Source organism: Dermacentor variabilis, chromosome 11 (assembly GCF_050947875.1).
Source record: "Dermacentor variabilis isolate Ectoservices chromosome 11, ASM5094787v1, whole genome shotgun sequence".
Taxonomy (NCBI): Eukaryota; Metazoa; Arthropoda; class Arachnida; order Ixodida; family Ixodidae; genus Dermacentor; species Dermacentor variabilis.
In genome coordinates, this window is record NC_134578.1 from 30,216,837 (window position 1) to 30,244,422 (window position 27,586).

A 27,586-nucleotide genomic window follows, 5' to 3' on the forward strand; every position below is an offset into this window, starting at 1 on the left:
TGGTAGGATATGAATTAGGTTATGATCGACGTCACTGCCGTCTATTGTGTGTTGTGCGGTTGTGAGCGTTGTAGCTGTAAGCGTGGCCACGCGGCTTTCAGGCGTGTAGTATGTGTTGTAGCCAACTTTAGTTGGGTGTGTGCCTGTTTCCTGCAGTGCGATTACGCTTGCAGTCGTTTTGACGCTACTTATGTACTGTCTCAATGATCCTTGCTGGCGTTTTTAGCTGCGACAATTCCAGTGCCACATTAGGAGTGGGTTTTCGTTCCTGTGGTTGTTTTTGCTATTCATCCTGGTTTACGGGTGGATCGGCAGGGTGTCCCAGCTCTACTTCCTGTTGTGCCAGTGTTCTCATTTTCTTGCATCGATGATCTTTTGCGACCCGTGCCTCTTCAATTACGCTTGCCAGTTGATGGATGCTTTGTTGCTGCTAGAAGCTACCGTTGCAGTACATCGACTTTCTCCTCGACTTGTGCGATTTCTGTCTGTTTTGCTGATTCCGCGAGAATCGTGGGTTCAGAACGTTCCGAAGATGATGGCATTGAGGGTGCGGTTATTGGTGTCGAAGGCTGAGGGCAAGTACGATTGGCGTATAGTTCTGCAATGTGCATGCGAAGTTTCTTGTTTTCTTCATGAAGACGTTCGTTTTCTTCGCTGATGGCCCTTAGTTCAACTAGAATTTGCAGTTGAATATCAGTATTATGTATGGGTGAAGAATTCTATGAGGTTTGTACTCTGTGTAGACGTGATGAGAGGGTGTTGTCTCGGTGGACTGTGTGAGAGGAGAAAAGCCGTGCTGACCAGCTCACCGCATGTGATCGCGGCGCACCAGGTCCGTTGAGGCTCCGGATCGCTCCTTGTAGGTTCCGCGAGCAGGAGCGAGACCTGGAGTGAGAACGCTTGCATTGTAGGTCTGTGCGTGACCGAGATTTCGATCGTGACTAATCCCGGTGGCTGGTACTTTGGGATGCTGAGTCAGTCAATCAGGGCACTCCTTGGAAGCCGTAGGATGAGGTCACTGGCATAAGGCGCACCGGGGGTAACAGGGGTGGTCCTGAGGGGGCTTCATATACCACACTGGGGGCATACGTTTACTTCATGAGTTGGACATACATCGGTTGGGCGGCCGACTCGGTGGCAGATGGGGCAGAAATACGTGGTTGGCCCGTATGGTTTGCATCGTACTTCATGGCTGTAGTATCGCACGTAAAAGAATACAGCCTTGCCAGTGAATGTGATCACTGCCGCTTCGGTTTTTCCGAACATACCGGCGTGTAACATTTCTCGGCCTGGTGCATAGAGCCCGTTAAGGAAGACTTCTGTGGGACTTCCTGCAGGAATGCCTTGAATGACCGCTTAAACGAAGTTTAATGTCATCAACTACACTCGAAAAGTTGAAGCTGCGCCTTTTTTATTGACGGATGTGTTGAAAATTCTCGGGAGAATGTACAGGTCGTCCGTCCCCTCCTGGTGTGATGAGCTCCAGTGAAAGGTCAAGCTGCCATTAAAGTCTATGACAGCAATTCAGGAGCCCACATCGAACCCTGCGACCGAAAGCATACGTATGATACCTGAGAAAATACGTCATACCTGATTCTGTGTCGGTATTTCTTGTCCTCGTTTCATAATTAGCCGTACAGAGACATTTCACTAACCAATCCATTATCGTGGAGTAGTTTCAGCAGTATAACTCTACTGAACCGCTTATGAGCGATTAATGTAAGAGCCTTCGAGTGCACGTCGTTCGACAGTTACAAAAAATCATTCATCTCCTTGATGTTACAAAAATAAGATCCCCTTTCCGCAGTATCTAAACGTCTTCTAGACAGCATCGCCTTCCTCAACGCTGACTCTTCTGGGACTATAACGTTTTCATGCTTTCAAGAAAAGTAGTATTAAGCAACTTCATTTCTTACCTTTAATGGTACGCAGCTTTCCCAGTTGCTTGTTCTTAAAAACTTTGCTGATATTACGCAACAAATGAGTTCATAAACACGAAAGGTGGTTCTGTTTGACAAATCTGCCGACACGCATATCCAAATGTAGCTATAGGCGCACCTCTCTCGCGTCTGTTCCATGTGAATGGTAATTTTTTACACATTTAACGAGCTTCCTCTATTCAGGTAATTTTTGAAATCTCAGACAAGCACGGTTTACAAGGTGGTTTACGCAAGGCGCAATTGGTTGAATTTACTAACGACTTGCATGCGCTAATTTATTCTACGTTTCTAATAGACTGCATATCTTTAGGCTTCTGCCAATCTTTCGGAAAAGTTAACCATAATCTTAATAATACTTAAAGGAATGCTGAAACAACAATTTTAAGGCTTTGTTTTTAGCGCTTCCTCAGTAGCAATTTACTGTACTGTAAAAGCACTGTAAAAGTGATGCGATACGTCGATGACTTTTTAATTTTTTACAATACTACCACTACTGACGCGCAGCCTGCTGCTGCTATAATATTTGACTTGTTCCGCACAGTTCTAGATTCTTTTTAATTGACCACGGACCATCCGTCAGACAACAAGCTTCGTTTACTAGACTTGGAGCTACCGTTCTCAAGCAATCATGTATGTTGGGGTTACGCTCCTCGGTCTCATAAGACCCTTCTCCCATTTTCGTCCGCGCACTCGAAGATAGTCAAGCGCGGTATAGCAAGATCCTGCATGAAGGCGGCCCTCATCCGGTCTTGTGACCACCAAGTGGATGTAAGCTTCGAAAAGCAAGTAGCCAGGCTGAAGCTCGCAGGCTTCCCGGTACCGCTTTTGACCAGCATCGCTGAAAGCCTCGCAACGAACCTTAAAGGAAAGCAGTCGGCAGCTGCTCTATCTGCGAATCGCTCACGGCAGATGGTGGCGGTTATACCATATGTGCACGAGGTTGCGCACAATCTCAAAAAGGTTGTCAGCAGGGCAGGAGTCAGGTTGTTGTTCACTGCGAAAAATAAGTTAGGTAGCCTGTGCCACCAAGTCAATCGGGTAACCAAGAACAACAAAAAAAGTTGTAAAAAGCAGCATAGACAGAGGTTTGTTGGTGACTGTTGTGACTGTGTGGTATATAAGATCCCCCTTTCGTGCAAGAGTTTTTATATCGGCCGAACGGGGCGGTGCATCAATGACCGCATGCGCGAGCACTCAAACAAATTTGAAAAATGGGCAAAAGATAGTCAGTTGTCACTGCATTGCAATGAATGCGGCTGCAAGCCATCTTTCGAAGGCGTGACCTACCTGTCAAAATACCGCGATGACCGCGCACGCCTTATTTCCGAGGCTTTCCACATTCACGTTAGTGGCGGAGCATGTGTAAGCCTTCCCTTTATTTCTCTCCTTCCGAAGGAGATTGCCTTCCTATCGCATTAATTGCAATCCCCCTGCGCATGCCCAATTCTGTTGATTCTGTGGTTTCAGATAGCCGCGGAGCATATATATGCTGACTGAAAGAATAAAGACACTTTGGTTGTTAGTCAGCGCTGTTGTCTGTGTCCCTTCGCTCGTCCCGTTGTTTAGCGCTGTTTTTATTGCTCGTAATGGTAAGGACACTCATTTGCCACAGCGCGCGACGATTGTTTAGTTACATACTCGTACATGACGACCAGTCGCGGTTTCGATTTCGAGGAGCACTTGGCGCACCATGACGTAAGAGGCATGCTTAGAAACCGCGATGATCACGTGAACGCGCAGACCAGTGGAGTATGCTGGCTTACTGTCTGCAATACAATGTGTTCTTGTTTCTTGCAATATTCAGTGCGAAACCTGTGCATCGCTAAGCCATCGCGATGCTTCGTTGCATAGAATTCCACTGCCGAGTATGATTCTGGCAATAATGAGTTTTGGCGTTTCCGTAAACTTCTCAACGTGCGTGGTTTCTAGTGTAAATAGAGAGGATTGAGGCAGGAACAACATCAGTAACGACATCTGATGACGCAGTGTCTAACCAGACAGCACACAAAAGTTATACTGCAACTAATATATTATGCTCAATGCTGGTTTAAAGCGTCTAGAGCGACATAACAATTCTCGTACCCAACTTGACTAGTGCAAGTCAATACAGATATAATTTGGGAACGCATGACATTTAAGTAAATCGTCACAAGAAGTTGCCGCGAACTTTACTACTGCCGGCCAAAGCTCAGAAACATGGGGTGCAAACGGTTAGAAATTTCAACGTGTGTTTCCTGTGTGTTCAGTGCAACACACGCATGCAAACACTGCTGAAACGTCTTCCGAACGGTGACAACAGCCAGCGACGTCGCACACAACCGAAACTTATTACGTAACATTAAAGAGAAAATTGTCATCCACGTGAACTGTACCAGAAGAACAAAAGCCTCTCAGTGCAAGAAAACTTCGCCTTGATTCGGGATTCGAACGCGGCACCTGCGCCTTTAAGGGGCAGTCACTCTACCATCTGAGCAACCCAGTAGGGCAGCAGATAGCAGAGCGAATGTGAATTATTCGGCAACTCGGCGCACTCGGACACTGAATTTCCAAATCAGTTCTCCGGAAGCCGGCATGGCGGAGGAAAGTACCTGAAATGGAAAAATTGTCATCCACCTGCATTGTATCTCGAAGCTACACAAGGTGACTGTCCCTGAAAGCCATTGGTTCCGTGTTGGAATCCCAGACCAGGAATAACTTTTATTCAGCTGGGACGCCTTCTTTCTGAGAAACCTGTATGGGTCTCCTGTAGCTTCTTGCTACAATTCAGGTGCATGACGTCTTCATTATACAAGAAGTTTAAAAGCTGCTCATTTATTGATACATTAGTTGGGGGGGGGCAGAGGAGGTAGGGGAGCAACTAGATCTAATCCATGATCACAATTATCTTCTGCTGTTGATAACATCACTTAAACATAATCTTGGCGACCGCGCAACAATAACTGTTAGCAACCAGCACAAGTGTGCGTTAAGACAGTGGCAGCCATCATGCCATTGTCTACGTAATGTTCACTTGTTCGATGAAGAAGTATCCCATATTTTTGTAATGTTAAATGTTATTTAGCACGGTTTAAATATTTAGTTTTTTATGACAGTTACAGTTCTTTTTTTACATACAGGAAACGGGATGCCTACCAGCACTGTCTTCCTTGCATTCTATCAACACACTCAACCCATTTTCTTTGTTTGGAATAATGGTGGCTCCGACACAGCCTACAAGAGTTAATAAAAATGAGCGCACGCGTGAGAAATCTGCTGATACATATAAACTGCTTATAAAATTTCCGTGGGTAAGTTTCAGAATACCATCCAACAACAATAGCCTATTTGTTGCTTTTTTTTTATTTCATACTGCAGACTCAAGCTACAAGGAAGTTAGGCCATATAGTGTAATATATCTCAGCGACACACAACAAAACCGACAACAGTGCTGTAATCATACTAACTTTATCTCGCAGTTTGATCTTCTGTTGCATAAAAGAATTCCACTTATATCATAGGGGGACCCTAAATTAATAACTTTGCCGGTTTAATGTACAGCACTGATGGCGCTTTCAAAGTTGGAGCATTCCAAGATTAGGCATACTTCATGTAGGTATACTTATAAAGGTTATGTATACGCTAAAATAATGGGTATACTTTTTTTCATGGTTATAGCCAATGTTGAAAGGGTAAGTGTTCCAAGCAGGGATGGTTGTTCTACCTAAACTATTCGTTAGTTTGCACTCAAGTTTTGCAGTGAGGTAGCACTGCGCCGTGGGCACGCTTTAATACTATTTCTGAGACCTGGAGACCCCGTCTGTAACTGTATGTATAACACTGTCTCCTTCCGGGACAGTTCCAGACGGGGTCCCTGCTCATCCCGGTGCTAGCTAAGCACGTGTGTCCTAGTGTGTACGCGAGTGGCGTGTGTGGACTGTGCGCGAAGGAGAGAGCCACCGCGGCTCACATCCTTTGGGACTGTAGCGTAAATCCGAGAGAAGCCAGCAAGAAGACGACGATCCCGCCGCAGCCAGGGGCTGCAACGAGAAGCTATGATCAAGAGATACAACTCAAGGCCGTCCAGCAGGTCTCGGCAGCTCTAGAGAGGCAGCGGCCGAACGAAACCGAGGAGAAGTGGGGCAGCACCCCCAGGACGGGGGCGGCGGCCCTCTCGAACCTGCGGAAGTAGCGAGGGACCAAGATCTCGATGAGCACAACGCACGAGACTGACGTAGTGACGTAATGACGACTGACGTAGTCCTCCCTGAGTGGAGGGAGCCTAACCAATTCTGCAGGCATTTTTCAATAAAGTTGTTCTCTCTCTCTCTCTCTCTCTCTCTCTCTGAGACCTGGGGCGCTATAACGTAAAACTATTCCAAACGTTTCTATTCAATTTCTGCAATCAACTCTCCGCGATTGGTTAAAAACTTTTTTGAACCACCCCCCCTTCACTTGTCTCTCACGCAACTTCACGAAAACCGCGATAGCTCCCCATCTGATATGACGTTTACACACTGATCATGCAGGAATTAACCGAACAAAAGAAAACTGGTTATTTATGATTCGACGCCTTTTCGCCATTAGCCATGCGATATTGGTCAAAAGTTTTCGGGCAGCACCAACCTCACCTGCCTGCCACGCGACGTCACAAAAGCGCAAAAACTAACCGCGTCAAAGTGACGTGTACGCGTTAAGACGCTTTAATATGCCGAACAAAACTGAATTTTTTCCTGAATCGCCGCAGGCTGCCCCGTTCCGAGAGGAATAAAATATGGCTGCCGCCGATCGCTCAGGCACGGGCTACTCGCACCTGACGGAGAGCATGGGTTTATTTTCGTATAATAAAACGTTTTGAGTGGCCGTGTAACGTTTTCGAGCACTTCGGCACGTTTACGCCCTCGTTCTGTCAACTCTTCTTTACTGAGTAACCGTTTTAGCGTCATTCTTAAGTTTCCGTAGCATGCCGCCGCGATTTTTGACCAACCACCGCAAGCTAAGTAAGGGAAAGCGGACCAATCGCAGACGCCGGCACCACCCACTTCACCGGTTATCGATATTCAGTGCAGTGGCTCGGCCCCATCGAATGCCCTCTCCACTTGAGCGGGCTCCTCACCTCTTGGGAGCCAATTAGATAAGGCAAGCCGCTCAGTGTAGGTAATGTTATTCGTTTTGCAAGCAAACAAAAGTAGCCTTCTATGAACGAGGAAAGCGTTTGATTGGTCTGTTCAGACAACCCTAAGGGCGACCACCCGATGCTTGCGTCGGCGGTTACGCAAAATTGACGTCATGAGATTGGAATCAAAACATATTGGAATAGTTTTACATTATAGGGCCCCATTATTCGCGCGCCCAACCTGCGATAATAGTCAGTGCGTATCGCCAGCGGTGGTCCCACTCTAAAAACGCGCTTCTGGCTCGGCAGTGGCAGCGCCACGCGTCCCCCCTACAATAACTCAAAGCATTCGTTGTAGTACTGACAGAGTACCCCCGTCGTTCCAATAGGGCGAGACTGATATTCAAATGCGGATCATTACTGTCGGCAATCCACGCATTTATTTCTACCTCGGTCCAACCAAATTTGGCCTACAAATTAGTGTCACTACGGGCAGCTGCATTCTGAGCGATCAAACAATCAATCTCGGCATGAAACGTGGACATACAATGTCGGATCACACGTATCTCGAAAGCACATAGGCATCTCATTTGAAAAGTGCAAGGCTGCAGTCGGTTCTTTTATTTGATTATATTTCTTACATTCAGAGTGCAGCATTTTTTGGAGGAGCTGGGCGTATGCCACGGCGTACTCCGACTAAAACAGTAGAACAATACATTCACCGACAACCAATGCAAGTGTGTGGTCTGTTTTGCGCAATGAAAATTATGTCACAGCATAATACCTTTACATATAGTGTTGACTCACAGCTATCTACAAGAGCACATATCTGGCAAGGTAATCGAGAATAATAAAAAGCGACCTTTCTTTACTTTCCGGATTTCCTCTATATTTCGGTTACCCATTCTTCGAAGATGCGCTAGCTATGCGTAGCTGCGTCTGACCCCATTGTTGGACGATCTTCTAGTGTTGGTATGTGTAACTGCGGAAGAAGGTTGTATGTGAGATACGTATCGTAATTTTTAAGCCTGCCCCTTCCCCCCTAACAGCTGTCATTACCACTCTTCCCTCGATAAGCATCATACATAGTCTTCGTTCTCGCGACAATGCCGCATCGATATCTCGCACTATGAAACTGCGAGATTTGTTTGCATTTTTGCATAGTTTTTTATCTTTTTACAAGCTTTACACGAGATTAACGTTGTGACCAGTTCGACAAAACACTCTAGCGTTTCTTCGCTCGTGTAATACAAATAAGACGTCGTGTCATCACCATCATATTGTCACACCGCTGTAGGTTGAGCGTGTTTGTGTGCGAGCTTCGATTACATGTTAACTCTAACGAAGAAGCATAGAAAAGGGACCAAGACAGCGTAATTCGCTGACTGCGACATTTATTACATGAAGAAAATTTATACTTTTGTATACCATGCATAATAGCAGCACTCCCTGTGAACACGTAAAACTGCTCTTTCCAAACATGCTGTCTCTTTATCGAGAAATTTGACAGATGTCGTAGTTACGAAACGCTCTCCACTTTACCTGATAGTCTGTGCCTCTGTAACTTCACGCCCATCCTTATCTTTATGGCCTGGCGAGAATCGCCCAATCAGCATACAAGGGATCCCTGGTGCACCGCTAGCGCATCGTGCTGTCTCGTCTCCGTTCCCTCATTGTTTGCTAGTGCTAAGGATTTCCATAAACCATGCTTCCCTCCACATCTCATCAGTACTGTAACACGCACAGGCCCACGTCACACACACAATTGCTAGCCTTACATGAACACGTCGGTCCGACAAATAAAGCTTTGCAAAAACTAAGGCGACGCTGGCTAGCCACAAAAAGCTCCAAAAAGCACCTACAAAAAGCTCTGGATAACGTGATGATGATGTATGGTGTTTAGTAGGCCCCTGAATACACCCATTTCCATAGTGATTGGTACCCTCGTAAAGGTTAGTGGCCATGCCGCAGGCAACGCGCACATGAATTTATCCTGGATGAAACAGGCAAGTAATGGAATCAAACAAGTAATAAACCGAGTCCATTGCTAAATGCTCGCTCTGTGCGAAGCTTGAGCCCGATTAGCCAATGCTTTAGCTTGAAAGGTAATGCAACCGAGTGTTATTGAAACGTGCTTCAGAATAGTAGTGCCCAGCCCGCAACAGAATCTACCCCGCCACAAAACTCGCAAACATTACTCCTAGCCCAAAGCTTCGAAGACTGCTCAGCGGCGTTCAATTGGACATTAATGCTTTCGCATTCTCAACTAATAGGAAAAGCTGAGGTATCACTCAATCTTTTTTATTGAAAGTAAGGTACATAAAGAAGAATTGGTAAATAAAAAATGCATGTGCAATATGACTCACCGGCTAGATCTACCTCAGATTCGCTTCTTTGCGCAGACGCCTTCGCTCCTGTCGTTGCCACCTCCTTTCTTCTCTTAACCACCGGCGTTCTTCGCGTCGTCTCTCCCGTTCTGCGGGATAGCAGAGAAATGAAGGTGAGCCTCTTCCGATGAGCAGCAGATTCCGGTCGTTGCAGTAATTATGAATTGATAATCACCGCCACACATAGAATAGCGGCACTGTTCGTAAAATGCAAGCCCTATGATATCTGCAAATTCTAACAGCGTGTAAATCTTTCTTATTTGGAAAACAATACGTGAACTCCCAGATATTACTTTCTAGTTTTCACAACTTGAACGTGTATTTTTCTGTTCAACACTTCTTGGAGTCTCGAGGGACGTATACCAGCGCAAGTGTGCATTGTTCACGATTATTCTGCTGCAGGATAGCTGTGGCAGAAAATAGAATTTGCAGCGGCTAACTTTTGTACAGTAAGTTCAAGTCAATCAAACGCATGTCTGCCTTGAGGCGATTTGTTGATTTGGGCAAAGGAATGTATCTTTTGCCAATCCAATTCCACTTGCATCTGTTTAACGGAAGCGCAGTTCTGTAATGTTACACTTGGATCATTCAGCAAGTACAAGAATCTGTGCAGCTGTATGCAGTTACTGTTCTCTGCTTTAAATACTGAGATTGTAGTGGCCAAACATTGTTGAAGTTGTCATTCACGGGCTCCTCAGTTGGCCGGACGCTCATTTGGTAACGACGATAAATGCATGCATCAAGTAATGTAAATATGATTTTTTTGTTAACAGCACGACCTCGAACAAATTACGTTTTTCCTTTCTTAGCAATGAGGAAGCTTTTGCTGCTTTATTTGACGTTTAAAAGTAATGCATTAAAAATGTTACATTCAGGTGACTTCGGAAATTTTCTTTCGAGCTCACCGTTAAGACTGAAAATCGTTTTATATTATTCAAGCACTTCATGCCGAAATCCAGAATTGCATTTGAAATTAAGATAGGCTATCTCAGAAATTGCCGCGAAAAGCACTTCAATGCGTTCAGCAGAAGCGGAGTTATTGGCAATCAAACATCCCCTTCATGGTTTGTCAGCTCTTTCTTCAATGACTCGCACTGCGAAGGCTACGACAGAGCAGGGCGTGCTCACATCTCGCCGCCTACTGACCGTCACCGTGGCGTGCAGTTCAAATTTGAGTGTGGATGCTCACGTAGGCGCAGGTACTTCCGCTTTTTCCGCCTACGACGACGACGACGACGACGATGATGACGATGATGATGACGTGTCAAACGCGGTTGTCCTCAGCGACCGGCAGTGCGCACTGCCAGCGGACTCGTCACGGTACCACGCGCAGGCCTCGGTGCCGACTCAGTTAGCAGACCGCAGCTGCATGCGACTTCAATGCGCATGCGCAGCGTTTGCATTGTGCACGACAGGGCTTCAGTGCGCACTCATGCTAATATGCACTAGTCTGGCCATACTGCGTTGCGCGGACCGGCTTTGCCCTGCACCAGCTTGCCCGACGGATAGTAGCCACATCAAACCTGAGCATTTCCAAGCGCTATCGATAGCTCAGTGCGAAGCGAAGTTTGCCAAGGCCTCTGACCAGGAGCTCCCAGGAGTGAGTATGCGCTCACAAGCGTGCATGTGGTCTGACCTTAAGTTTTACATGGTTCCGAGGCGAGTTGAGCAGTCAAAAATGGTCGAAATTAGTGAGACGCGATGGCTACGACACCGATAAGCGGGGTGGCCAAAGTTTAATTCCTACGCAGGTGTTCGCGGCTGAGCGTGAGCAAACGACTGTCGCATTTTCCAGAAGTGCGTAATTATTATCGAAATTCAAAAGCAGTTTTCAGCTTACTTCAGCCTGTTTATTGAACGGCGTCAATGAACATGCACATTACCCGTCGGAAGAAGCCCACTGATCCAAACACATTTCTTGATTGACGTCAGTTATTGACCAATAGTAGTCGCGTGTAGGAACCTACTATATTACGAAATGAAGCGTCCGGATACAGCAAATAGCAGAAAAATTAAATTATGGTGTTTTACGTGCCAAAGCCAGTTTCTGGTTATGAGGCACGCCGTAGTGGAGGACTCTGGAAATTTCGATCACCTGGGGTTCTTTAACGTGCACCTAAATCTAAGTACACGAGTGTTTTCGCATTTCGCCCCCATCGGAATGAGGCCGCCGTGGGCGGGATTCGACCTCGTGCTCAGCAGCCTAACAGCATAGCCACTGAGCAACCACGGCGGGTAACAGCAAATAGCAGGCTTGTGTTGAAAAAGAAAAAGGGCGTTTCAGGAGAAGGTAACTTTTCCGCTTGCGAGCTCCGCGTGGCGAGTACGACTGCAAAATTTGGCTGAGATGTTCACAGTAGCGTCTGCTATCCGTGTACTGTGCTTTTTCAAGAAGGCCTACAGGTGATTCAGAAACCCTTTAAATTGAGCAGGCTGCAGTTGTGGATATGAAGGCGTGCATTCGTTCACTACAACAAAGGTTGTTTTCATTTCATTTTTGTCTTTCTTACAGAAGAAAAAATTCTAAGTCCGTAACTTCGCTTAAATCGTCAGGTTCGTGAGCTGAGGAACCCTGGTTCAACTCTACCTTTGGACACCGAATTATTACTTTTTTATTGAAGAGACCAGAAACAAAGCGAAGCAGGAACATACCTACCCACCGACCTACTCACCTAAAGAGAAGAGCAACGATTACTTCATGTTTAAAATTGTCGTTGACTCGTACTAGCTAATTCCTGTATTCACGATGATATATTGGATGGGGTAGCAATTACGCATACCTTGTGTAGGAATGAGCCCCATAGAGTATGCCGTAATCCCGGTCCTTCTGGGTAATTGCCCGCACCCGAGTATTCGGATACTTCAAGCATTAGGTTTGGAATTCAAGATTGAAATGGGCCCAAAAAGTGTCACTCGAACACCTAATCTTGCATGGAAAGTCGTCTTGCCTATTCACAATTACTAATCATAAGACGACGGGCAGAAAACGTTCATAGTATTCAGGAGTGAATACCGCTAGTCGACAAGAACAAGATATTTTCATAATATAGTTTAAGTGCAAGTACAAGCGCATTGGTGCATCTTCTAAATAAGTAGGTCTTGATAAAATGATGCAGTCGGTGGAAAATGCATGCATTTATGATTATTAGTGTTGTTCTTGCATTGCGCGTTATTTTTTGGGCAAGTGCTGCGTTAAACCGCCTTTTCGTCATTGACCTACGCTACGTAGCAGCACTGCATTCCGCCCTGTTGATTTACGTTTGCACTTTTTCACTTGCCCCTTACCAACGACCACCTTGTCGCCACACAGAACCTCATAAGGAATGGTGAGGGTAATCTAATACATCGCATGCTGATGCAGTCTCCGTTAAAGCAGAACTGTGCAGCATTTCGCTTAATGATAATTGCAAAAAGAAACATGTCGCTAAGCGCAAGCGTGTTTTGGCGCATGTATCCACTTTAAGGCAGCAGTTTATAAGGTAAATAACAAGAACACATGAACTTCCATAACGTAAATGAGGTATATGCGAAGCGACAGATGGACCGCGAACTCAGTTTAATGCATGCCGCCAGCATCGTGACTCCTCAAACAAAATTATTCGCATAAATGGAAATATTACAACCTAATGCTAGGGATGACGAAGACGATAATGTTGCTGCCCCTGGAATAGAGCATGCAAAAGACGGATAGGCTTGGAACATATTCTCGAAAGAAACATGGCACAAGTAATCATTCCAAGGGAAGAAAAGAAATATGCATCAAGAAAAACGCCATAAGAAGAATAGTGCTAATAGGGCCGTCGTACCAACTGAACAAAATTGTGGAAAAGGTGCACGAGAACTCGAGCTGAAAAGCAGCAATAATAAAGATAAACAGAATTGCAGAATAAATTACTTCATTCTATTAATCGGGGAACACAGAACAGCAGAATAGACCAGGAACAACTAAAAAGACATTGAAATTACCACGTCAACGTTCTTCGCTGCACGTAAAGAAATCAAACACCGAAGGTGCGCGATGCCTACCCTCTCTTCTCCGTTGCCGACGCTCCTCTCGTTCCTCCTTTCTGCTGCGCCTCTCGTCAATACCAGTTGCGGCACCTAGATCGGCACCTCCACCCATCAGACCTACGCTTGAAAATACATTAAGCACTTACGACAAACCTTGTCTCAGTGGCTGGACTAAGTTTCTTCTTCGTTCCACGTCCTGTCCTTGTCCGCGAAAAAATCTAATAAGAACCAGATATATATGATCCTCCAATGACATCGCGCAGGTCAAGGGATACACACACAAGAGAAAACACACACAGCGCTGACTCCTGACAGGCGTTTCTCAGCGCCGTATGTCTCTTCAGTGATCGCCTCTCATTTCTCGCGCTGTTATTAGATGACCACGAACAACGGACAAGCTCTAATATCCTTTCTAGTACAGAGAGACATGATGTATTTTTGTCTGACTAAACGGATTGCTTTTTCTAAAACGGCTGTGAGCATAACGGTCGTGGCATTTCTTAACTAGAGTACTAAGGCGTGGCGAATATAACGCGAGCTTCAAAAGAATATTTACCGAAAACTTCTTACTTAAATTTTCATAAGAATCTTGGAGCAAGTTATTTATGTCGCCAATTTGGAGGCAGTCACATTTTACTGCAACGTCATTTTTTTTAAATCTTGAAACGCGTCTAATTCAGATGATAATCCCCCCCGTAATCAAATTTCAATACTCAATCCTGGCAATTTCTAAACCGAGCCAATTGGGGGCGGGGACACGTCTGCCCTCTTTGACGTCACAGGGGAACGCCCCGTGACAAAGTGCAGGACGAAGTTTGAATGGTTTCATGTTATGTAAATCACTAATACGGCAAATTGCGGCAGCTGCTTGCCAAGCGAAACCCGACTTATCAGTATCGGCCTCGACGTGCAATTTCAAACTTCGTCCCTCTTTCTGGCATCTGGTGTTTGCACCTGACCTAATGGCAAGGCTGCTTTATACGCTTTCCCGGTGCGTTTGGTTTCGACGCTACCGAAATTGCGCATTGAATTTCGGTTATTTATATCTCGAAATAGGTGTGCATTTGAAGATGTTGAAAAAATGCGGGTAACATAAAATATGATTGCCTCAGAATTTACGTATACACAACCTCCCGCAAGGTTCTCGTTAAAAAAATGGTTCATTCTTAAAATTTTGGTGATTAGTACTTTGAAACTCCCGTTATAAGTGCCAATGTATGTCCACCAAGTCTTGCTAATGCTCCGAAATAACGCCACGCTCCGGAAGCTCAGACCATTTTAATAAATATTTTGTATATTTCACAAGACTACCTTCTATTTTGTGCAATTTGAGTGACTGAATATGAATTTTCACCTCAAGCGGGACTCTAAGAAGAAGTCTCAATTTCTTATTTACCAAGTAAAAGATTATTATTTGCAAAATAGTTTCATTTTGGCAGAAGGCACCACGTGAGTAGCGAAGTGAGCTTAATGTTACCACACCTGGCTCCCATGATGTCGCTTGTTCTGACAATGACTGGACCAGTGAAATTGTTGTGTATTAGCAATAAAACATACACAGTGTTTAAATGCATACGTCAGTCTAGCTTGGGAACTACTGCTGGATAGTTTTCGTTAAAGTGAACAAGTGGGCCCAAATACAGCAAAATCTGAGAAAGCACAACGTCATGACAACCACACAACGAATGAGAAATTATTATACTTATGTGCGGCGTTTATTTTCCTTCCTTATTTAGGGCATGTTTCATTGGAAGAAATCAGCACAGTCTCTTAATATGACTGTAATTGCAGGGCTACTTCTTTTAGGAAGGTGGAGTGGACAGCTCATACCTGTTGAATAAATACGCTTTCTGGGGCTCAAGTTTGTCTCAATGTCATGGTCAGACAGTTCGCGATTGCAAGCAAAATGTGGGTTCACGCATTTCTGAATGTTCCATTTGGGCAACTGCGAAGCCCATGAGTGTTACCATTCGCAGTCTATTCACGTCCGCTCAATCTGAGCCGTTCTTCTCACGCCGTAATGGTACGTCAGTGCTAGGGAGATTAGGGAAAGGGTCATGGGAATGCGCGTCTACGCTGTTCCAAGTCCAATAGTACACTGCACCTCAACGCTACACCGTGGTGTGTCAAGAGAATCGAGCCATCAAAGAATGAGTATTCAGGCTGTGCAGTTGTCTTGACGCGTTAGTTGACGTGACATGCAGTGTCTTGACGCCACTGAACCCTTCAGTAGTGGCTCAATAATGCCTTCAGAAAATTACAAATCTGTAAGAAACCTTAAATGCGCATCAATGTTCCGAACTCTTAACCCTCCTTGTTACGGTGACTCAGCGGCTAGGGATACAAGAGCAATGTGGTTACAAACCTCCGATTGGTCCAGTCATCAATCCAGAACCGTAGGGGCCCAAGTTCGTCAGAGCACCTCCACCCAAGATGTTTCCACCATAGATTCCGGAACCTAAATTCGGTGTGCGTAAAACGCGTACAATGAAAAACTCTCCGGTCACTTAGGCCTAGATGGACGTCCTTTGGTCGTATATGTCATACTTCAACTGAAGGTCAACTTGGGTAATTAAAGTACTGTGAAACTCGGTAGACGAGACAAAGTAAGGCGAGACAGACGAGGGAAAAGCGCTGATCCCGTCTGTCACGCCAGGCTCTGAACCGTTTATCGCAGTTCACCATACTCAAATGTTCCTCATATTCATCGCAAATTGGCCCAATGCTCTACTTTTCAAGTTATGAAAAATATAGACATGTAGAGAGAGAGCGAAAAAAAGATACTACCGCCAGCAAATCACGGCAGCACCATGCAATAAATGTATTGCACGTGAAGGGAACTCCAGCAATACTCAAAGATAGTATGGTAGTTGCTGCCACAACTACTGAAAACATATAGAATCATTTCTGACTTTATAGCGACCACACTTTCACAGAAAAAAAGTAATAATACACTTGCAAATTCCAAATTCTACTGATTGGGGCGCAGGGCAAAATAGGAATGTTTGCTCTATATCGAAGTTTGATAAAACATCTCTAGATTTCAAGAGCGCTTTCGAAATGAGGTTATATAAAGATACAACAAGATATTCCTTTAACAAAGCATCGTAGCATCTCCAGCTAGCAAATTTGTTGCTAAAATCTAACACTGAAATCGCACGTTACGAAGCATTGTGTTTTGTCCCGTTTATTGTTTTCATTCAAAAGTTCGAACCCCAAATCACACTTTCAAGAGCAACTACGTCATTTCCGTTGAAGCGCAAAGGCTTGTCGACTGCGCATGCACTAATTTTTCTATTCATGCATTTACCGATGTTCTTGAAAGCGCACGCTGCGCATTGATTTTAAATTTCAAACCACTCTAATCGCCACAAGGTTCCTAACTCTCACTCTCTCGAATTGTGTCAAGCCTTCTAGTACTGACTATACTGTATACTGTAATTATTCGCTAGCTTCAGAAACTCATAAGCAACATCCAATTCGCACTCGCGTGCTATATTTTGTTACTTCAGAGACGTCCAATAGACACTTCGCGCCAGTCAGGCAACTTTGTTGTTGTTGATGCCAAAGTAAGATTTTTACCAACCTCCGTAGTCGACACCGGGAATGCCGTAGCCTGTACCTGCACCTGGCTCCATTTGGCCGAGGAAGCCGCCAACTGGTAGCCGATGGTCATAATGAGAGCACAAATAAAAAGACAATTGTCGTTTTTATCAAATGATTCTACCGCATGTTGGTAACCTCCAGCAAGTTTCAGTTTGTTCCTTAATTAAGTTTTCTGACTCAAATACGTACAGAATGAGGCGGCATTCTTACCAGACAATAGCTGTGATGTCGCTTTTTGGACTATTTCTTACGTTGTATTTGCGATTTACTTATTCTATCAGGCTATCTCTCCGTGCTCTACGTAACTGATTTACAAAACTTTTGAAAATTACGCGCCATTTGGTACAACTTTATCGAAGCACCCCCCCGCCCTTCTGTTGCAGTTTTTTGAAAGCGATTTAAAGCGCCTACAGTGATCTAGAGACTGCTGGGCGGGCCAAAATTAAGTATAAGTGGCTATTAGCAAACACCAACTAATTAGCTCTGCTATGACGAACGTATCATTTGGCTGCAACACGTTTGATAGCTCAAAACTGTGATATAAGCATCGAAAACCAAATGCATAGCGTCTATCAGGGATTTTGGTATGCTGTACCGAGTATTAAGAAGTGTGTACTTCAGCAAACTAATTATGAGTTAATTATTACTGCAATCATGCTGAAGCTATACTCTCAAGTGCTATATATTGTCACGAAGTAGTGACGCTGAGTACCGCTTCATTATTGTTTTCCCCCAGATGGTCAGAAAAAAGAGGAACCCGTTGTTACAATTTTCCTTGATGTTTGATTATGTTTGCCTTTCATAGCGTTAAAGTCCGCAGGTGCTGCTACATTACGACTTCGGCTGTGTCAGTGCACTATGACGTCACATTAGTTATCTCTTTTTGTCGGAACGAAAATCGAGGAAACTAAAAGTGAATGTAGTTTACGTTGCGCTCCTCTTTCTGAGAATTTGGTATTTATTCGGACATCATACTTATGCGCTGTTATTCTAAAATTATTCACTTGTTCAGCCATTTCCTTTATTTGGGCAAAGATCCTTACGTGTATTCTTTAAGAAGCACAAGCCTCAAGAGGGTCACTTTAATTTTTGAATATATTTATACGTTCCCTTCAAGACTCTTACGGAACTAGTTTAAACCAATCGGCAATCATAAGAGATAAGGGAGGTGCCACACAAGACACGAATTATTTTATGGCCCACAGCCATCGAAGCTTCAAGCTATACGGCAAAGCCAATTTTCCTGAATATCAGGAAAGAGCCCAGGTGAAATAATTCAGCACAAAATGTAATTAAGTTTCACAATCATAGGACCTTACAAATGCCCACGAAAGTGACCTCATTAACCGGAATATCGTAGCACAGTTTTCATATTTGTTTCAACATTGGCAAAACGCATGAGCATTACCTGGACCACCGACATCAAGCTGACCTCCTCTAAATCCTTCATTGAAGACATCCTGCGGGATTTTCTGTGCTGCAAGGAGATCAATCCGCAATCAAAAAAATAAGAGCAATGACAAACTACATCATCTGGTACGGGAGTGTATGACTACTGCCTAAAGTAAAAACAGGAGAGGGACCAGGTATGGAAAAAAAAACATTTTTTTTCACTCATGCCTGCATTTCATTCCTGTAGCAAGCTTCTTAACGTCTTTGAGTACACGTGAAGCTAAGACATTTATTACACTTCCCGCCTCAAGATATCAAAGCACTCATTTTTTTAAATAACTACTAATGAAACAATAAATCCCATCATTGCTACTCTTCATGTCAAGAGAACCGAGATACCCTGCTTGTTTACAATTCTATTTCATCAAAATGTTAATGTTAACCCAACCCAAGTACGCCAGGTCCATCCGACGTGTAATGCTTTTTAATGAGCTCACCTGCAAGCAAACTGAAATAGTTCGAATGAAAAATTTGTTATTTCGTTATTCCTTCACCAATTAAAGTTATAATATTCACTGTGCGCATGTGCTACGTCTCTACGAGCGCCATTTGTGGAAGAGGCAGTGCGGAGAAGGAGCGCATGGGGTCAGATTAGCCTGTGATGCTGGCTTGTTAAACATTCTAGCTCGTAAAGCAATTTGTTTATAAAACGTGCGCTGGTGTCGCGTTTACGAAACCAGGGCTCGCAGATTAGGAATCGAATGTGCCGTCAAGGAAACCCCGAGAGAGAAAAAATGGCAAACCCTATACCATATTTCGCGCGCACAAAATAGGTCATGTTTACTTTTACGGTGCTCTTATTTCGTCAGTTTCTGTGGTAGTGTTTCTGCCGTAACATGCGATGCTGCTGCCACAAGACTTGGGTCCAAGTGTCCTATACTCTTTCCTATCTCCAATTTCTAGAATATATATTGCGCTCACGCTGACCACAGTGTTCAACCTGCCTACGGTAAGCTGCAATGGTCGGTCAGAGCAGCAATGCAACATACATTCCTTTAGGTTACGGGTTAAAGAAAACGGACAATAACTGCTCCTCCCCGCAACCCACCGAAACCACACGTGTTATCAGCAACTGTCGAAGAAAAGACTTCTGAAGGTGGACCCTTGAAGTCACTGCTTCGACGAAGGGACTTGCCCTCGCGGGGAGCCACACACAAATGTCATTGTCTCAACCCTGTACTCAAGTCCGATGCGTTCTTTGTTATACCTCTGTTAATTACTTGAATTCGCAATTTCGCGTGAAGTTCTCTCCTACTGAATCATCGATCCCTTAACATTGTCTGCGAAATCAAAAGTGCAACCCAGCTATCAGTGGCTTTCCGTTACTCCTTAGGAAACTCCGCGGAAGGAGAAACTTGTAATGTAAAGCCGCACCGTACGATTTCGGCATTTCGGAGGAATAAGGAAAGGTTATGAATAGCTATGAATCTACATTTTCCGCCGAGCGATGGCAACTGGCAGACTTTAAGAATTACAGTTCGCGAAGGCACAACGAAAATCAGTGACACTATGCTATGACTTTCTTCTTGTGTATGTGCATCCACTCGTTCATCTCACACCAGAAACGTGTTCATACGTCGAACCGATGACACAAGCTCCTGGCTAGAAACAACAGTGAAAATCTGACAGCGACTCTGTAAGGCTGCGATGTGCATAGTGTGCTGAGATTTTCACATATTTCTTTCTCGGATGCCGCGAGATTGGACATTGCGAATGGGAGTTGTACACATAATTCGAGTTAGCTGGGACTTCGTTTTCCCAATGACAGTGTATGAAATGTCCCTTTGAGCCCGCCATCTAGTAAGCAGTCAATCATTCTGGAAAATGCTACACAATGTCCTTACCGTATATCTGCCTCAGAACACGAAATTAGTTCCCTAAGAAGAAAAACTGTCACACTTGTTTCAAAGGAATTGGTCCGGAGACTAAAATGATATTTCCAAAACCAGTGGCAGCTTCGCAGCACATCCACAAGCGCAGTGTCATACATGTGCAGTCTTTTGTTAATTACGGTTTCACTAGAACGGTGAATCCCAGCGATAGCAACCACGTGTGATCTGTGGTGCTGCGCAGCGCAAAGTCTTCCAGGCATCATAAGTACATCGGCGGCTACGGTCAGTCTGTATGCGCCAACGAGCGATGAACATTGCCACCTACCCAGAAGGCTGACTGAGTGCGACAATGAGACACTTCCAAATGCTACCATGTTTAGCATCCTTCTATAGCATATTGTCCAAGCAATTACTCAGTGGTCCAATGGAAGACGTCTAAGTGTCCACATTGAAACAAATAAACGTCATGAACAGAACGATTCCTTAATAAGTACAACCTTTCTAGCCTTTTTATGCTTACTTACTTAACAATTAGGTAGCCACAAACTGCCAGAATATGACCGAAAAGACACTTTTAAGCACTAACATATTCCTACGCTTCTATGGGTGCGAGCTTCCGGCTATTTTCTAAAAGATTACTCAGGGAAAAATTGTAGCCAAATTACCTCCTTTCAACGAATACATGTCCTAATCAACACAATTCCTTCATTAAAACTAACCTTCCTAACCTTTGTATACCTACTCGCTTAAACATTATGACAGCAAAGCATCGCCATCTTGAGTACTTGCATGATGATGATGACGTGATTTTCGTACACCTGACACATTTTTTATGGGCCCCATCGTAAAATACTTCCATGTTAAAATGAAACGGCACGATAAAACTATCACCCAAATCTATGTTCTTGGCCCATGACGCCTTAAACTCTCGAAATTTACTACTGACGCCACATTGAAACGACATCTTGCTTGTCACGTCCGCGAAATGAGCAGCTTTTTAATTGGTCAGTCTAGGCATATTAATTAAGGTGTATTAGGGTATGCATACACATCCTTGCTTTGAAGATCTAAGCAAGCGCAGGAGGTACCGCCACTGTAGAACCTGATTGGTTAAAACTTAACAGCAACAGTAAACCGAATGGCCACCAAGTCATGGCGAGACTTACCACAGGTAACTCTTACTACTGCTAGTGCAGCGACCATGGTGTTCAGCATTGCCAGCGACTTCATCGTTTCCCACTAGCTTGTTCCACCTGTGCAACCGAGTGCGCAACAGGCTACACTACTAGAGAAGCGGTGTTTTGGGCGCGAACTTATCAGCCTTGTTTCAGCAGCATTGAAAACATCAGTGCAGCCTGGTAAACAACGGCGCGGGAACAACCTTCCTTGTCGAACACATACCTCTAGCGCCTTGTCATCGTCATATACGATATAAAAAAAAGGCTCAAAGAAGGACAATGACTGTGGCCTCTATAATTGTGCACCCTTAGATCAGTTGGCGCACGCTATAAGGAATAACACTTCGACAAGTACAAGAAATGACAAGACCCTGGGCGGCCGACAGAAACGACAGTGTATCGCCATGTCAACCTTCGTTGAATATTAATATAGCTCTCTGTCTTTCTTTGATATCGACAGCGTGCCATCTCCACAAATAACTTTTCTTTGGCCTTCATGAGAAAAAAACATATCGCGTCTAAGCGTATGTCACAAGGAACATCGGCGTTACAGATGTGCAGAAAATGCTGAAAGCCTAATATCGCAAAAGCGTGTTCAAACTCGTTTTTCAAAGCTGAACTCACAACAAGTGTAGTGAATCCTCAGTAAACGCAATCACCATATGATGCCATGTTTCGTGGGATCATTTATGTCGGAGACAGTACGCGGCTAACACCACTTTGATAGCTGAATTATTTCGGAATTTGCGACTGCTTAAGCAGTGTTTGAGAGACTGGTCAGCAAGTGACAGCGCATTAGTTATCCTTTAAACTATCGCCACACACCATGTTATTTTTCTCTCAATTTCCAAAGCAAAAAAGGAGTCTTGTCTGAAAAACCGATGTAAAGTTTCATGATGGTTGATGAAACAAGGTGCTATAACTTGTGGGTTCTTCGTTGTAGAAAGGGAGGGTGCGTGGCTGAGTTGCAGAATTGCTTTCATGGGTTTTGGCCCAAGGATGGCAGTTTAGGATGCAGTAATGTACAAGCTTGCGCCGCTAGACGTTATCATTGTCTCCCTGTTTTATCAGAGGGAAAAAGTGTGAGTAGTACGACTCCTTTACAAAAACTAAGGGAATAAAGAAACTAAGAATCGCAAAGCAAACGTTAACATTGCCGCAGGATCTAGGCATTAATTGAAATCGCAGAGCTCATTGTTCTGTATAAAACCAAGAAGACTCGCGTACGTGGGCTTGCTGCTCAACGAACACCATATTTTCTAGGCTCAGTTATTTCCGCCACAGAAAGTCCCTGCAAAGCCTACGGCTTTTGGTCGGCCAACGAACCGCACTCCAAAAAAAATGTTCCAATTGTGTTGCAGTTTGAAGGCCACATAAGTGGAATTTCGTATGTTCGTTCACTGGGCGTGGTGCGTCAGGATAAGTGGTAGGACCGCTCTGCCTTGACGCCGTCGATAGGCTACAGCTGGGGTTATTTCTGCTCCAATTTTTACTCTTTTAAGGGCGACGGAATGAGGTCGTGCGAGGGCAAGATATCTATTTCTACCGCAATAATAGCCGCTTGTATTGTACGACGGTCTTGTGCGCATACAGCCGTCATTAGGCTCATTCATGCGTCTTGGGCCAAAGATTACAGTTGAGGATACAGTAATGGTACAACCACAGTGAAAAGTTAGAACCCGTAATTACCTTGCCTTCTGACCTGTCTCCAGATTCTTGGTCTCATTGTTAACCCACCAGTCACACCAACGCAGTCAAAACGCTGACCCTTCATTGTCGTCATTCCGCCTTAGTCTTCCGGCTCTTGTCGTACTGTCACTGTCATGCCGTCGTTGTCATACAGTCATAACACATTCGTTCTTATGAAGACATCGTGATGAGGTAGTGACCACTCCATCGTTTTCACGCCAGCATCATCAAGCAATTCTCGTCATGCCGCCGTTGTTACGCCTTCATCGTCAATGAGCCGTCGTCTCGCATTCGTTTTCATACCGTCGTCATGATCCCAACGTGGACGTTCCATTGTTGCCAATTTAACTTCGTCATCTGACTCGTCACGCTTTCGTCGTCATAGCATTGTTGTAATATCGTTGCCGTAACGCTGGAATTCTAACACCCTCCTCATTCGGAAATGCCAGCCCATGGTCTTCATGGCATCGTCTTTGTATGGCCTATGTCGTTTTATTGACGTCATTGAGTCTTCATCAATCTGTCACAATCATGCTGTCGTCATTTAATATTGATTATGCCGCAGTTTTCATGCCATCGTCGTCATTGGGTTGTCGTCAGGTAGTCACTCTTAATGCAGTCGTTCTCATACCATTGTCCGCATTTCTTCTTGATTGTGCAGTCATTGTCATTCCAGCTTGTTCAACTGCTTGCCGCCACGCTATTATCGTCTCAAACTCTTCATCATCCCACTGACTTCACGCCGGCGTCATCACGCTGTCCTCGTCATAGCATCGTTATAATTTACGAATTTTCATCTTGTTGTGTGAGGACATTGTCGTCTTACCGCCTTTGCCATGAACTCCATTCCGTCCTCATCTTTCATCGCCGGCAATGCTTCGTCGTCATAATATAACCGAGCTGCCGTCATACTCCTTGGCGACTTCGGCGCGCAAGTCTCGCAGAAATGCGAGCTGGAGGCGACAGCGAATATTCTATATAGCTGAAGCAAGGAAACTCTCGGAGTGATCACTACAGATCACGAATAAACATTATTTGAGCCCTGTCGTCTGTCTCTATATTGCTTGAACGCTAATCGCATTACTGTTAACAGTCATCATGAGATGGCTTCTGCCGCAATTTTCGTATATTTTGTACATCATCATCAGCTGCAGCAGCTTTTACTTATGCGCACTACAGGACGAAATTACCTCCAAGCGATCTTCAATTGCACCTGTCTTATGCTAGCTGATTCCAACTTAGGCCTGCAAATTTCCTAGTTTATTTTTTTACCTTTTTATTAGGCTGCCTTCACTTCTTGTTCGAGGTTATCAGAATACTACATTAGAGGTCGCAGACGTCAGCTTGCGATCGCGCTCAAGCGGCCTGGCCAGCCTTATCGCGATCCTCGGATCATGATCAGGCCACATCTGCATCCCACAGCATCACAACCGCAAATGCTTGTATAGTAACGCACGATCCTGATCAAGCTGGATCCGGATCGGCCTCGATCGCGATCATAAGTCCACGGGTAACACCAGTGTTACATATACCGCCACATTGCAATGCGCAGGACATGGAGACAACTACATACACTATATGCTGGGACAACGAACGTATGACGAGTGCATGATGACGACGGAACGACTAGAGTCGGACGACAAAACTAGAATGACGACGATGTAGAGATCACGACGGCGTCGAGACTACGAGCACATGCATTGTCACACAAGCTGTCAGACAACTTGGCCACTTGGGCAGTGTAGTAGGCGTAACGACGACAGCATGGCGTGACGAGAGTCAAATGATGAAGCTGGAATGACGACGATCGATCACCGCGACGGTATCACCACCAAAATCACAGACGCAATGACCCTTGCCGAAAGACAGCTTGGGTCGCTGTGATGGCGGAAGAGGATAGATAGATAGATAGATAGATAGATAGATAGATAGATAGATAGATAGATAGATAGATAGATAGATAGATAGATAGATAGATAGATAGATAGATAGATAGATAGATAGATAGATAGATAGATAGATAGATAGATAGATAGATAGATAGATAGATAGATAGATAGATAGATAGATAGATAGATAGATAGATAGATAGATAGATAGATAGATAGATAGATAGATAGATAGATAGATAGATAGATAGATAGATAGATAGATAGATAGATAGATAGATAGATAGATAGATAGATAGATAGATAGATAGATAGATAGATAGATAGATAGATAGATAGATAGATAGATAGATAGATAGATAGATAGATAGATAGATAGATAGATAGATAGATAGATAGATAGATAGATAGATAGATAGATAGATAGATAGATAGATAGATAGATAGATAGATAGATAGATAGATAGATAGATAGATAGATAGATAGATAGATAGATAGATAGATAGATAGATAGATAGAAAAGCAAACTTACTGCTCAATTCCAGTAATCGTTGCATGGCTGTGGAGTGAAGCAAAACGGAAGCTTGTCTTGAACGCATAGCGTCAAGCAATATTTATGGTCATGAGTACAACCAGGTTGAATACCTGATAACGACCAGAAGCTTCCCGCACAAGAGACGGCACAATGAAAGGAAGAACGAGCGTTTTAGAATGGTAAGCACTACTCTGCATACAAATTGACGAATATCTCTGCAACTACGTCTTCCGCCTTGACTTTTTTTCGAATGCCGATATTACCACGATTTCATTAAGAAACTTACCTTGCAATAAAAATACATTCAACCCTATTTCATACTCTTGGCTTAGGCTGGAGATTCATGGTGGCTAAAAAAAATAAAGGACCCCTATGTCACCACACCGCTGTTTGACTATCCCTAAGGCACATGAAGTGCATGTCACAAGCGACCAATTGAAATTCTCCCTTTCCATGCATTCCCCACCACTTTTCTTGCGATAAATAGAAACCTTCGCCTTGCCAAATCTCCGCCTCGAGGAGCATGTTGGCAGGCCTATGCAAAGTGCTTCTCAAGCCCCATTTCACGGCTGATTTATTTTTTTATTAATCCACCCTCGTCATCGTTCTGAGAATTCAAGACGAAGTGAAGTTCCTTCTATGGGCTTCGTAATAATGTTGCCAAGTTCGCAGTGCAAGTTTCACAATATATTGTACCTAGCTGCGCACATCACAACACTGCAAGTCTTTTTACCGATGGCTGCCGCCCATCTTCGAAGTTTCTGGGAACAGGCCCTGAAATTTATTTCATTTTTAGTTTACTTCATGTTGACGGATTACATCTCATTGTAATCCTCTGGCTTTGTTTTGAAACTCTCAAGGTAGTTTCAAGAAAATATAGCCTTTTGGTATCCTTTTATTTTCTTTGTTTACAACTGCAAACTTTGTTGGCACTGTTTTGCTCAAAATTAATTACAGGAGCTCCTACTTCGTATCGGACGCGTGTGAATAAAGTTACGCTAATTGTGCAGGCGAAGGTATATTGTGAAACCATTTGCATACAAATAAACTTGTTGATAGGATTTGCAAACTCGATCGAGGTGCTTTGCATCTGCTGACCTTGTTGCGGAGATTTAGGCTCACTGCATTCGAAAATCCAGCTGGAACGATTTGCAGCTGTGAGCTTCAGATGGCAGACAGATCACACAGTGGTGAGTTGCACCGACGGAAGCATAATTGCCAGCTCAGGTATGCCGCGTATTTTGCGTGTATTTGCTTATTTACTACAAGGCCTAGCACTTCTTTATATATCTGGTGGGACTACACAGTTACAAAACTTGTTACGCAATTGTAGTACACTGCACGATGGTACTCAAGGCAAATTGTAGCTACACAAAAATGAATTGGCGAATTATTGCGCAGATCAAGCAAGCACTCAAGCCTAAAAATTGAATAGAAATGTAGCGCGGCCATTTTAAGTCAAGTAAAACAAACTCCTTGTTCTACATGTTTGAAACGCCACACAGAGCACAAGATTAAATTGGATGTTGACAGCGTAGCCTATAGGAAAGGTCAACGTTGAAAATTGTGTTTGAGTGTTCGCAAAAAGAAATACTCATTTCAGTATATGATTTCTCACTCTAATGTCCACAATTCTCCAGGCACGCACACAAGATTAGAGATATAGCGTAGCGGTGAAGTTATAAACACCAACCCAACAGAGCACTCTAGGTTTTTGAAGCGAGCAGTTGGACATTTATCTTCATCGCTTATATTCTAAAAAGAAACTGGTAGTTACAAACGAATAGTGAATGGTGATGGTGGTGGTTCTGCAGCAGGCACCGTGTGCCTACGTAGCTGATGTGTAAGGTTTTATCTGGTTATACCCGTGGTTCATCGTGGAATAAATGCGTTACTTCACAATCAGTACAAGAAAATTTTTCCACATGCCAGCTTTGATTACTGTTAGAAGGTGCTAAGGCTAGCCCGGCATGC

At 44.1% G+C, this 27,586-nt stretch overlaps 1 long non-coding RNA gene across 1 annotated transcript; it reads right to left on the reverse strand.

Moving 5' to 3' along the window:
- Positions 1 to 1,441: 1,441 nt before the first annotated feature.
- LOC142564194 (uncharacterized) lies at positions 1,442 to 13,957 on the reverse strand. The gene is made up of 3 exons (XR_012824522.1): positions 13,446 to 13,957; positions 9,399 to 9,508; positions 1,442 to 1,544 (listed from the first exon to the last, which is right to left on the reverse strand). It is a non-coding gene; the product is annotated as an uncharacterized LOC142564194 (long non-coding RNA).
- Between the last annotated feature and the right edge of the window lie 13,629 nt (positions 13,958 to 27,586).